Source organism: Microcebus murinus, chromosome 12 (assembly GCF_040939455.1).
Source record: "Microcebus murinus isolate Inina chromosome 12, M.murinus_Inina_mat1.0, whole genome shotgun sequence".
Taxonomy (NCBI): Eukaryota; Metazoa; Chordata; class Mammalia; order Primates; family Cheirogaleidae; genus Microcebus; species Microcebus murinus.
This window is the reverse complement of record NC_134115.1, coordinates 63,114,842-63,128,703: the sequence shown is the minus strand read 5'-3', so window position 1 is coordinate 63,128,703 and position 13,862 is coordinate 63,114,842. Positions and strand designations below refer to the sequence as shown.

At 36.0% G+C, this 13,862-nt stretch overlaps 1 long non-coding RNA gene across 2 annotated transcripts in view; it reads left to right on the top strand.

The window, feature by feature from the left end:
* Positions 1-13,381, top strand: part of LOC105873777 (uncharacterized) — a 127,787-nt gene extending 114,406 nt beyond the window's left edge. For both annotated transcript variants that reach the window (XR_001155245.2, XR_001155239.2), the window contains one exon: positions 13,113-13,381. This is a non-coding gene — a long non-coding RNA (uncharacterized LOC105873777). The remainder of the gene's footprint in view (positions 1-13,112) is intronic.
* Positions 13,382-13,862: the final 481 nt, after the last annotated feature.

Below are 13,862 nucleotides of genomic sequence, written 5' to 3'. Positions count from 1 at the left end.
CTTAAAACAATGTTTTCTAAAATCAGGCCTTTTTGGGTAGAAAGATTTGACCAAGTTTTACTTTAAAAAACTTTGTATTGAGGTATACTGTATATACAATAAAATATAAGTATAATTTGAGGTACAATTGCAATTTATATGTACAATAAAATAGTAGGTATAATTTGAAGTATTTTGACCATATATGTACCTGTGATGTATATTTAACTTTATAAAAAATGGACAGAGTCTTGAAAAGTAATTGTTAAATTGTACCAGCAGTGAATGAGAATTTTAGCTGCTACCTGTCTTTGCCAACATTTGCTATTTACTTTAAAACAACTTAATTCTAGTAAGTGTGACATGGTTTCCCATTGCCTTTTTAACTTACATTTTCCTTGATGATGATGTTGAAGACCTTTTCATGTGCTTATTGGCTATTACATATCTTTAAGTCCCAATTTTTATTTACAGGCCTACCTCGGAGATACTGCAGATTCAGTTCCAGACCACTGCAATAAAGCAAATACTGTAATAAAAAGAGTCACACAATATTTTTGGTTTCCCAATGCATGTAAAAGTTATGTTTAACCATGTGCAGTGACTGACATGTGCCTGTAGTCTCAGTCATGCAGGAGGCTGTGGTGGGAGGATCACTTGAGCCCAGGAGTTTGAGTCCATCCTGGGCAACATAGCAAGACTCTGTCTCTAAAACAAATGTTATGTTTACCCTATATTTTAGTCTATTTAGTGTGAAGTAGCATTATGTCTAAAAAATGTACATACATTAATTAAAAATACTTTATTGCTAAAAAATGCTAATGATCATCTGAGACTTCATTGAGTCATAATCTTTTTTTTGCTGGAGGATCTTGCCTGGAGATTGGTGGCTGCTGACTGATCAGGTGGTCGCTAAAGGTCGTAAATGTTGGGCAGTTTATTAGGCTGTGGCAATTTATTAAAATAAGACAACAATGAAGTTTGCTGCATTGATTGATTCTATCATGAAAGGTTTCTCTGTAGTATGCTATGATGTTTGATAGCATTTTACCCATAGAAGAACTTCTTTCAAAATTAGAGTCAGGCCTCTTAAACCCTGATGCTGCTTTATATACTAAGTTTATGGAATATCCTAAATCTTTTGTTGTCATTTCAACAATATTCACAGCATCTTCACCATTCCATCTTAAGAAACCACTTTTTTTGCTCATCCATAAGAAGCAACTCCTCATCTGTTCAAGTTTTATGATGAGATCAGAGCAATTCAGTCACATCTTTAGACTCACTACCTCTGCAGTTGCTTCTTCCACAGAAGTCTTGAACCCCTCAAAGTCATCCATGATGGTTAGAATCAATTTCTTCTAAACTCCTGTTAATGCTGATATTTTGACTTCCTGTCATGAATCATAAATGCTATTAATGATGTCTAGAATGGAGGGTCCTTTGCAGAAGGTATTGTTTTCATTTTGCTCAGATGGATCACTATCTATGACACGTATAGCCTTACAAAATGTATTTCTTAAATAAAACAACTTGAAAGTTGAAATTACTCCATGATCCATAGGCTGCAGAATGGTTGTGTTAGGAGGCATGAAAACAACGTTAATCTCCTTGTACATCTCCATCAGAGCTCTTGAGCATTGTCAATGATCAGTAATATCTTGAAAAGAACCTTTTCTGAGCAATAGGTCTCAACAGTGGAATTAAAATATTCAGTAACCAGATGTGCTATCATTTTGGCTTTGTTGTTCCATTTATAGAGCATAGGTAGAGTAGATTGGCATAATTCGTTAGGGCTCTAAGATTTTCAGGATGGTAAATGAGTATTGGCTTCAACTTAAGGACACCAGCAGTAGTACCCCCTAACAAGAGTCAGCCTGTCCTTTGAAGCATTGAAGCCAGACATTGACTTCTCTTCTCTAACTATGAAAGTCCTCAATGACATCTTCCAATAAATATAAAGCTGTTTTGTGTATACTGAAAATCTGTTGTTCAGTGTAGCCACCTTCATCAATGATCTTAGCTAGGTTTTCTGGGTATCTTGCTGCAGCTTCTGCATGAGCACTTGCTGCTTCACCTTGTATTTTTTTGTTATGAAGATAGTTTTTTTCCTTAAACCTCATGAACCAGCCTCTGCTAGCTTCAAACTTTCTTCTGCAGTTTTCTTACCTCTCTCAGCCTTCATAGAGAGTCTGGGCCTTCCTCTGGCTTAGGCTTTGACTTACGGTAATGTTGTGGCTGATTCAATTTTCCATCCAGGTCACTTAAACTTTCTCTATGTCAGCAATAGGTTGTTTCTCTTTCTTATCATTTGAATGTTCACTGGAATAGCATTTTTAATTTCCTTTGAGAACTCTTCCTTTGCATTCACAACTTGACTTACTGTTTAGTAGTCAAGTCGTAGTTTAGTAGGCCTAGCTTTTGGCCTATCTTGGCTTTTGACATGCCTTCCTCACCAAGCTTAATCATTTAGCTTTTGACTTAAAGCGAGAGACGTGTGACTCTTTCACTTGAACACTTAAAGGCCATCATAGGGTTATTAACTGTCCTAATTTCAATATTGTTGTGTCTCAGGGAACAAGGAGGCTCAAGGAGAGGGAGAGAGATGGGGAATAGCTGACTGGAGGAGTGGTCAGAATGCATATAGCATTTGTTGATTAAGTTTCCCATTTTTTATGGGCTTGGTTTATGGGGACCCAAAACAATTACTATAGTAACAGCAAAGACCACTGATCACCATAACAGATATAATAAGAATGGAAAAAGTTGAAATACTGTAAGAATTACCAAAATATAACACAGAGACATGTGGTAAGCACATGCTGTTGGAAAAATGGTGACGATAGACTTGCTTGACCCAAGGTTGCCACAACCTTCAGTTTGTGAAAAACACTGTATCTGTGAAGCACAATAAAGTAAAATGAAATGCAAAGAGATATACCTGTATTTATTTTATTACTGATTAGGAGTTCTTCTATATATATCAGAACTCCTACTGATATAGGAGTTCTTCTATATATTCTGGATATATCTATAATATTACAACACATATGAAATAATACATCCTGGATGTAGCTATAATAGTATAATAAATATGTGTGTTGTAAATACTTTCTCTCAGTCTAAGGCTTACATTTTTACTTTATGGCATCTTTTGATAGGCAGAAATTTTTGTTGTCTTAAAGTCCAATTTGGTAATATAATATTCTATGGTTAGTGCTTTTTGTATATCATATGTTTGCCTATACCAAAGTTATGACTATATTGTATTTTATTCTAGAAGCTTTATTTTGATTTCCACTTTTAGATGTATTACCTATTTTTACATATTAATTTTTGTATTTGGTGTGAGGTAGGGGTTGAAGCTCAATTTATTCGTTGCCGTTATGTAGTTTTTTTTTTCACCACTTGTTGAAAGGATTTTTCTTTCCACAGCAATTTGCCTTGGTACCTTCATTCAAAATCATTTGACTTCAATGTACAGATCTGTTTCTGATTGATCTTTTTGTCTGTCCTTATAAAAGTGCAACATACAAGTGTTGATTACTGTAGCTTTATAGTGAGTCTTGATATCAGGTATTATAATTTTTCTTTTTGTTCTACTTTTTAAGACCATTTTGGCTATTAGAGGTTTATTGTAATTCATATAAATTTTAGAATCAACTTATCCATTTCTTGAAAAAAATCCTGCTGTGTTTTGATTGGCAATATATTAAATCTACATATCGATTTGGAGATAATTGTCATCTTAACAATATTGATTCTTCTAAACCATGATCATGATTTATCTTTCCACACTTTTACCTCTTTTAAAATTTCTCTGATATATTTTTCAATATTCAGCAAGACAGAATTCTTACACATCTTTTGTTAACTTATATGTTTTAGAAATGGTTATAAAGCTATCATTTACATTTTTTTCCAATTGCTAGCATGCAAAAATATAATTGATTTTGTGTATTTGCTTTGTATTTTGTCTTGGGGTATAATATAATTGCCCAACTGCTAGTATATGGAAATGCAGTCAATATCTGTATTTTTACTTAGCATATTGTGACCTTGCTAAATTCACTTACTACTTCTGGTAGTTTTATTGGTAGATTGCTTAGAATTTTCTACATATATCACCATGTCATCTGCAAATAAATACAGTATTGTATATGTTTATCAATGCAATTGTATACTACTTTCTTCTTTTTCAATATTGCAATGAAATTTTTAGTTTCAGCCTTCTTCACACTCAAAGTCTGAAAACCTTTCTACATGTCTTTTTGGAATCAGCAGTTTTGTATAACATCATGGTAATGTACTGCTTTTCATTCCTGTTTATTTTACCATAAGTACTATTCATTTTTAGTATTGACTGTTTAATTTGAAAGCATATTAAAAGAGGTTCACTTGGTTTTTTCTATCAGGTTGAACTAATAATTTTTTTTCTTAATTGAAGTACATATAGCTGGATCACAATTAACATCTCTAGAAGTCAGCCAGAATTGGTTACATTCCCATTCCCAGCTTTGGAAGCTCTATTGCCTATCTGAGAAATCGGTCAATTTCTACTACCTTTAATTGTATTGCTTTTTTCTACTACCTTTAATTGATTTTCTGTATAAAACAGAAAATCATCTGCATATACAAAAAATTTTCATTTCAATGCAGCCACATGGCATGATATTTTAGATCATTTTTTAAAATGAAAATACAGAAATCATTTTAAAGCTAAAATTTAACCCCATGTTGGGCTATCAATGAAAATTATTCATTCGAGGTGACAACTGAATGAACATACCTTCCATACATGGCTAAAATCACATGTATCTAGCAACTACACTTGTGACTCAATTTACATCTCTATTTGGCCACTGCCAAATTTCTTGGATATCTATTGAAAGATATAATCAGATTTTAGAAAAGTTAAGGTTTCAGAATAACACTCAAGTTGTAAAATGGAAAAACTGTAGAAGTGCTCAATGAATTAAAGAGCTGTCTGTCTTTTTAGAAGCAATAAATAAAGATATGACCTTTTGGCAAGTATATTCAAGGGAAAGAAAAAATTAGAAATGCAGATTATTAAAAGAATTATTAAAGAATACCATGTCAAGGTTTTTAAAAGTCTGCATAAAATGAATGATTTCCTAGGAAAAGATCTATTACCAAAATTACCTTGAATAGAAAACTTGAATATTCAGTAACCACTAAAGAAATTATAAAAATTTCTAAATAACTTCTAGCTTCCAGAAAGGCCCTATACTAAATGGATTTACAGGCAATCTTTTAACAATGTTCAGTGAGTGGTTAATTCCTATGTATAAACTGTTCCCTAATAAATTATAGTAAACTTTTTAACTAATTTCATAAAGCTAACAGAACAATTATACCAAAACCTTAGAAATACTATAATGGATACAAGCTATGTATTAAAATTAAAAAAAATTAGAGATAAATCTGTGGGAGGCAGGAAGTGATTATTTTTTGTTTGTTTGCTTCTATTTAATGGACTAAGAATCAGATTCCTTGAAAGGTAGAATAAAACTGAACACATAATGGGTTGTTGGTGGAACCAGGCTTAGAACTTGTAACTTTTTTTAAAAATCCACATTTTTTTCATATTTAAGTAATATGTCATGGTCATGTGTAACAAGATCTCTACTATGTATGTATATATGTATTTACCTTAATGATTAAGAACTACTGTATTTAAAAATATAAGTAAAAATTCCTTGAGAATTGTCTCTTTGAAAAGGGGTATAACTTTTAACAGTTAGAACCATAGTGTTGGGAGGGCGCTTACAGATCCTTGACTCTATTCTCTGCAGAGTGCTAGATGCCTTCTCTTCTAAGTCATTCTTTTATGTGAGTCCAGCCTTGGATCAACCACCTACAGTGGTAAGGAGTCAATTATTTTCTGTGTCAGCTTATGATGTGTTAGGATGGTGGCAGTTTTATTTATTCTCAGTTAGTGGTGATCCAGGGTTTGTTGGTCTCAAAGTGCATATAATTTGGGGGTTCCCCTTAAGAAAAAGAACACACAATTATGAATACAAAATTAAGCTGAAAATTACACTGAACTCCTGGAGGAGTTCATGCAACAGAAGAGCCCCCAAGCTTTAGCTTCATCAGCGTCACAGAAAATTTGCCCCTTTTCTCAACCATGTTAGCAGTTTTCCAAACTTTGTCATTTTAAGGCTTCTTAATTCTCTCCTCTACCAGCTTTGACTTGGAGTTTCCAAATCTCTTTGTAACTGTGCTCAGAAATAGGCACAATATTCCAGGTATATTCTGACTAGTCTAGCACAGAAAAGGATTAGCATTTCATTTTCTTTAAGAGCTTTATACTTCTATCACTGTAGCGGCAATACTGGTTAACTTCTTAAAAGAAAAACACAATGCATGTCTTATGTCTCACTGACAGAGGTGAATGTTATTGACTTCTCCTCTAGTCTCTTTAATGAACTCTTATTCAGATTATTCTTCTCATACCACAATCAGTCAACAACAGCAAATAGTAATACACTACTATTTACTTACTGTATATATTAGGTGTCATTCTAAGCACTTTATGCATCTTAACTTATTCAATCCTCACAAAATTCCATGAGGAAGTTGCCACTATTTTCTTCATTTTATAGATTAGACAATGAAGATGAAAAGGTTAAAAACTTAAAGAGGTTAAAAACTTTCCCAATACCCTTAATTCATACCATAATAGAAAAATGAACTCAAAATGGAGCAAAGACCAAAATATAAGAGCTAAAACCATAAAACTCTTAGAAGAAAACATAGGTGAAAAGTCTTCATGACCCTAAAATTGGCAGTAGAATCTTAGATATGATAACAAAAGCACAAGTAACAAAAGAAAAAAATAAATAGAACTTAATGAAAATTTAAAACGTTGTTCATCAAAGGACACTATCAAGAAAGAAAAGACAACCCACAGAATGGTAGAAAATATTTTCAAATTATACATTTGATAAGGGTCTGGGATCAAAAATATATAAAGAACACTTATACTTCAACAAGACAACCACCTAATTAAAAATAGGCAAAGGACTTGAATAAATATTTCTCAGGAGAAGATACACAAATGGCCAAAAAGCACATGGAAAGGTGCTCAACTCATTAATCATTAGGGAAATGCAAATCAAAAAATCCACATGAATTACCCCTACACACCCACCAGGATAGCTATAAACAACAACAACATAGTAATAGCAATAACAACCAAGAAACCAGAAAATAACAAATGTTGGAAAGGATATAGAGAAATTGGAATCCTTATACATTGCTGATATAAAATGGTACAGCCATCATGGAAAGCATATTGGTGGCTTCTCTAGAAGTTAAACATACACTTACTATATCACAAAGCAATTCTGCTCCAGTGTATATACACCAAAGATTTGAAAACAGATGTTCACACAAAAATTTGTACATAATTCTTAATAGCAACACTTTTCACAACAACCAAATTGTAGAAATAATCCAAATGTCTATCAGCTGATGAATGGATAAATAAAATGGATAATATCATAATTTAAAATGGTAATTTTTATGTTATGTGTATTTTACCACAACAAAAAGGAAAATCTGCCAGAGGTCCCACAGCTGGTAGGTGGTGGAGCCAGGCTTCTATCCCAGGCAGGCTGGCTCCAAAGTCCAGGTACACAAACCCACTCCAGTCTGCCGCTCAAACATTTACTGAGTGTCTTCTAGTGAGAGTTAAATACTTAATATTATCTCCATGTTTTCTACCAAGACATATTCTCTCACTACTATGTTGTCTCAACTCCAACTCACTATACAATTGTCAACTAAAAATAAAATCTTGAAATTACTTCCATCAGTTGGAAATCTCAAAGTGTGACTTCTAAAAATTCTTTACTCCTTACCAATCCTATAATAGTCAGTACTCTTTTGATTGCATGTGATAGGAGCCCATCTAGTTTAGAGGGGAAGAGAAATGTGATGGAAGGCTCTTGAAACTGCAAGACAGGCAGGGACAGAGGTGGGCCTTAGGGACCCCTGGAATCAAGGACTCAGATATTTGTGGGCCACTTTCTTTCTCTTTATCTACTGTCTTTGCTTCTCATTCTGTGTGTGATTTATTCTCGGACCCTTGTTTTTTCCAGTTAGGCTCAGAACATAGCTACTAGCAGCTTCCAGGCTCATGTTCCAACTTTGCCTTTAAACAACACTCCATCTCTTCCTTTAGCTCCTGTTTGGAAAATCTTAGTGAGGACTTATTGGCTTTGTTTGGCTACAGGAAAATGCAATCGTCCAATAATTGCATGTATGTGTGTTTGTAGTAAGTATGAGCACTAAGATTGGCAGCCCCTGCTGGAACCATATTATTAGAGTTGGTGTATTTCACCAAAAGAAGATGCATACTCTTCCTAAGAAGAGCCAGGCAAAGAGAACAAACAAACGAACAAAAAAAACCCTGCACTATACCTACTCAAATCATAAACCCATAATTTACACATAATGTCCATAAATAATATATGCATTTGTATAACTAACCTATCTTGGCACTCTCTGTTGTAATTCCCTCTTGAACTATAAACCCCCAAAGAGTGAGAAATCACTTGGTTTAGCTAATTTCCATAGGGTCTAACCATTGCTTCGAGGAAAAATCCTTTTCTTCATCCCCCAGTTTTCTATTGAAGATGTCATCATCTCTTCATCCTACCTGCTGAAAAAGAAGAGCTCCTAATACCCCCACACTTCCCTTTCATTTCTTAACCCATTTCAGTTAGGCTTCCAAACTCACTAGTCCACTGAAACTACTATTATAAAGACTGACAATGGTTTCTAAAGGTCAAATCCTATGGCCTCTTCTCAGTCTTGATCCTACATGATATAGTTTTCAGAAGCCTGTCTCTATTCATATGTTGACAAGTTGACCACTTAGCCCATGTTACTGGCTCCACTTTTGTCTCTACTTTAGATTCTGGTATTCCCCAAGGCTTCTTGAGCAAACTTCTCTCCTGACTCTCTACTCCCCTCGTGTCATATCTACCCCATGGCTTTGCTCATTTCCATAGGCAGGTGGCATCCATGTCTGTACTTACAGTCCTGACCCCCTCACTACCTCCTGGATGTCTTTATATGGACTCCCTATAAACACTACAACTTGAATGCTTATTTTATTTTTTAATCCATATCACACCTTATTTCTAAAGGAATCTTGGAGTGTCCAAAGTACGCTGTTCTCTTCCTGTTGAAATCTTACTCCACTTTCAAGGTCAAGCTGAGAATTGCCTCCTCTAGGAAGCCTTCCCACAATCTAATGAATTAAATCATCACTAGAGATCTTTTGTCATTTTCATTGCATCATGGTCATAGATTCTATTATGTAAAGTTGTGTTTGTATCCCCAATGATTTGAGAGCTGCTTGAAGGCAAGGACCAGCCTTTTCATTCTTCTGCCTTCAGCTCTCCAACTCTGAGCATAAGATCTTGCAGATAGCACTTGGAAACCGTTCTGTTTCTGGCCTCTGAATTGAACTAGAACACAGGGGCAGGGCTTGACGCAATAGGTAGTTTTAAAACATAAAAGGGAAGTGTTCTTTGACACAGCAGGGAGTAGAATTGTTACTCATCTGGGCAAAATAATATAGAAGATGAAAATACACATGAGTCCTACAAGAATTTAACCAAACTTAGTTCAGACAGATGCATAATGTGTTTTAGGGGAAAATGTGGACATGCCTTATCTTTCCAGTGTAGGCCACAGTTGACAATTACCACAATTTCTCAGGAGCATCCTGGCTCACACAGGACATCTAGTCACCCACAGATTTGGCAACAATTCAATTATTCTGTTCAATTCAGATCACCAAGCTGGCTAATAGATGCTTTCCACTTCACTGCAATCTCTGGAGACACAAACGCTTGTCCACACCCCAGAATGAATCCAAGCTGAGGTTCAGCACAATTAGTTATTTGTTTCCTCTAACATCTGAACCTTGTGAGATTCAGCCACCTCCTGGGAACCAGCCGTCTGCCAATGAGCCATGAATAAAACAGAGAAGGTTCCAGCTGGCATCACCTGCTGTGTTTTGCCTTATTTCTCTACACACATTTCTAGACTTCTGAAATCCAGGGGCCTCTCTCAAGAGGACGCATGCCACATGGGCTGGGCCTCTGAGACTTTGATTCTGTTTTTGAATTTTTCATTTTTTGAGCCTCAGCCTGACTCAGGTATTAGACAATGGATGTGGGACTGCAGTCCTTAGATTCCTGCATGGCTTTGACCTCTGGCCAGCCTCACATTCGGGCCCTTTTTGGTAGCCCCCTAGATATTATTAGTCTTCTGATCATAAAAATTATCTCTGTATAAGAGCTCATCTATTAAGAGTACTTATACTCTGTCAAGATTTATCTCTTGTCCTATAATATGGCAGTTTGGGTTCATTTTCATTAAACAGCTGTAAGCCATGATATCGTTGAGGTTTCACTGCTCACCTCTCCTTTGCAATTATAATACCTCTCTGTGAAGACATGGATGACCCTTTCTCCTTATTTCCACTGCCACTGTCTTAGTTCAATCTCAGTTGTCACAACAGCTCACCTGCTCTCTTAATACCTGTCAAGGTTATAGTGGTTAAGTGCCTGGATTCTGGCGTCAGACAACTTGGGCTTAAATCCTAGATCTGCCACTTACTAGCTGTATGGCTTTGGATAAGTCACCTAGTTTCCATGTGCCTCAGTTTCCCCATCTGGGAAACTAGGAATAACAATTATATTCATATCCTAAAGTTATCAAAATGATTAAGTGCATTAATATGTAACACATAACATGCTAAGAGCAGTACTTTGCTTGCATAGGAGCTGCAAAAGTGTTACTTGCTATTTTTTATCCTCCATACTATCCAAAACATTTTGCAAAAAGCATTAGTTCAATTTTTGAATGAAAATAAGGTTACTTTATAGCCATTCTTGATGTTGGCAAAAAATAAAATAAAAGTGAACTTCTTATAGGTAGGATGCCTTAGAGAGGAATTCAGTAAAAATGAGGTCTTCTAAGTGCAGGTAATCCTCAGAGATGAGACTGGAGAGGTAGATAAAAGATAAACTGCAGAGGACCTTCAACACATGGTAAAGGAGCTGAACTTTTTGATTCAGGCAGAGGAGAATTCCTGGGAGTTTGAGCTGAGAGTGACAATGAACACTGAGAGATTAATCTGTAGAAGTCTGTCTCATTTAAAGAAGGATAGGGCTTGTTTGAAAGGCCATCCCTATAAAGCCTGAGTTTCATTCATTCATTAAAAAGTTTCAGTGGATGCCAGGTGACTTGCTAGGTGCAATGGTGAGTAATAGGGACACAGTTTATATCTTTATGGAGTTTATCATATAGAGGGGAAGAGGTGCAATTGTAAGACAAGCAGCTATGACAAAACATGGTAAATGCTACAGAGGGCATGGAGACTATCCCTCCCTCATTCATCCCACCCTTCTGCTTCACCCCGCAGGAGTGAAGTGTGGTGTGGGTGGGGTCAATCCCACTGTAAGTCAGTTGTTTCTAACCCTGATGCACATTTTACCTACTTGGGGTCCTCAATAAAATTATAGACACAGGAACACTACCCCTAGTGATTAATTCATCTGGGACGTGCCCTGAGAATTGGTAGTGTATATACAGATCACCACGTGATGCTAATTTGCAGTCTCAGCTAAGGGCCACTGGTCTAACCAAACCAGGTACTCTTACCCTCTTGCTGGAACGTTTAGCTCAGGAATTGTTCTAGTGTTGGAGAACATAGACCCAAGGCAGCCACAGCACATCATTGGCCCTGGCCATTGTGACTTGTTTAGGGTGTTCATTAGAGTGAACCTTAGTGCTTTTGTTAGATGGTTCTCTGAAGTAGAACTTTCCTTTTCCCGGATAAAAGCAATGAAACTGTTTGTAATCATCTTGTGAAGCCAACTTATGGAGTCCAGCACAGCCAACAGAACAGCAGAGAAATAGGGACGGAGCCCTGAGGAAAGAGTGCTTAATGCTTCTCTACCTCTGGAATTTCTAGTTCCATGAAGCAGATAAATCTCCTTCACTGGTTAAGCAGGTTTGAGTTAGGGTTACTGCTACTTGAGACTGCAGAGCAACAGTAAAAAGCATTCTGACTGATCCAAGACATAACGTTATGGCAAGTTCAAGGTGCTTAACTCAGAAAAGATCATGGAAGACAAGAGTGGGTGCTGAAGAGGAAGAGGACACCCTGCTTGTAAATAGAGGGACAATGTGACATATTAGAAAGAATAAAGCTTTAGAGTTGGACATGTCTGGTTTTCAATTCTAGTTCTGCCACTTATTGGTCTTTAACCTGTTATTTCCACAACTTTAAATTGGGAGTATTAATAGAACTTGAAGGACTGTGATGAGGTTTGAGATTAATTATGAAACCAGTTCAGCCCAGTGCCTGCTGGTATGTTGTAGATCCCAAGAATATGAGGACTGTTGCTTTTTTAGTGGTAGCTGCTACTGGATAAATGGTGATGACGGTTACTAGGTTCTGTGGTTAGGGACTGGAAGCATAGGATGGAGCCCCTGAAGTCTTACCATGTGTAGATCTGATTGGGTGCAGACATGATTATGAGTAGCTGGAATAGGAAGGAAAGGACAAGAATGGAACAAAATGGTGTGTGCTTTAAGGGGCTATTTCTGATAGGCAGAATTATCTGGATGGATTGCCCTTTGGTTGTAGGCATGGTTCTACATAAGGAATCAATGTTGCTCATATATGATAGGAACACCCTCTTCCTATTTACTGTTTACTATTTACTATTTACTATTTACTGTTGGATAAAATTGACAAAGGTTTGCTATCCTATTTATTCTTTTGTCAGTTATCAGAAGTGACCTTGTGGCGGGTAAGTAACAATACAGTTGGATCTTTACCTCTAATGCTTTGTAGTCACGTCTTCCAAGAAATGTACTCTTGAATGAAGTCACCTTGAATGAATTTGGGAAATACTCTGGTGTCTGATGGAGACTTGAGAACCACACTATTATCAGCGACACATTTATAAGCTTTTTGTTATGATGAGTTGCTTCTTCAGAAGATTATATATTCTGTTATATACTACTTATTTGCTAACCTTAATTTTAGAAGACTTTTTTTTTCTTTATCATAGATGCTGGGGCAGTGAGATGTAAAAATTCAATGGCCCAAACTTCTCATCTGGAATTGAGCACTACAGTCAGCTAGAGCGATTTATCAAAGGAGAGATCCCTGCAACCCAGCCCAGCCTCCTGGATCCATCTCTTCTTCTATACATGTTACTGCTATGGTTTCATCTGCAATTAAAGCAAATTTAAAGAAATATAAGCAACTAGGTATAGATATCTTTTTCTTAACAAAACTTTATAATCTATCATTGCCTGATAAAATTTTGTCACTGCCTGATCTAACTTTTAATTGTTTTTTTTTTCTTTCCTTCACTCTGCTCTAAGAATATTGTCTTATTTTCTCATACTCTCACATGCAGGCTGAACTCCTATTACGAGCTTTTCCCCCTTAGCCTTAGGTATGAATTGCCTCATTAACTCTTAGTACCCTGGTAAAAGTATATTTTCTTTGCAATTTACTTTTCTTAGGGACACAAAATTCTTCTTTCTGCAGATTTTCTTATCTCCAGGATTGATTTCTGTGCTACAGGAACAAGATTACCAAGGCAGGCATAAACTTCATGACTGTCATTTTCCAATCAGATAAAGGTTATAACTGGCTAACCATTTTATATTACTCCTTCTAATTCCATATAGGGGAAAAAGCATGAGCTTTGGGTTCAAGACTCAGATTTATAATATATGTTTGTGATCTAGGTTGGCTGGCTATTTAACCTCTCTGACATTTAGTTTTCTCATCTGTAAGATATGCAATA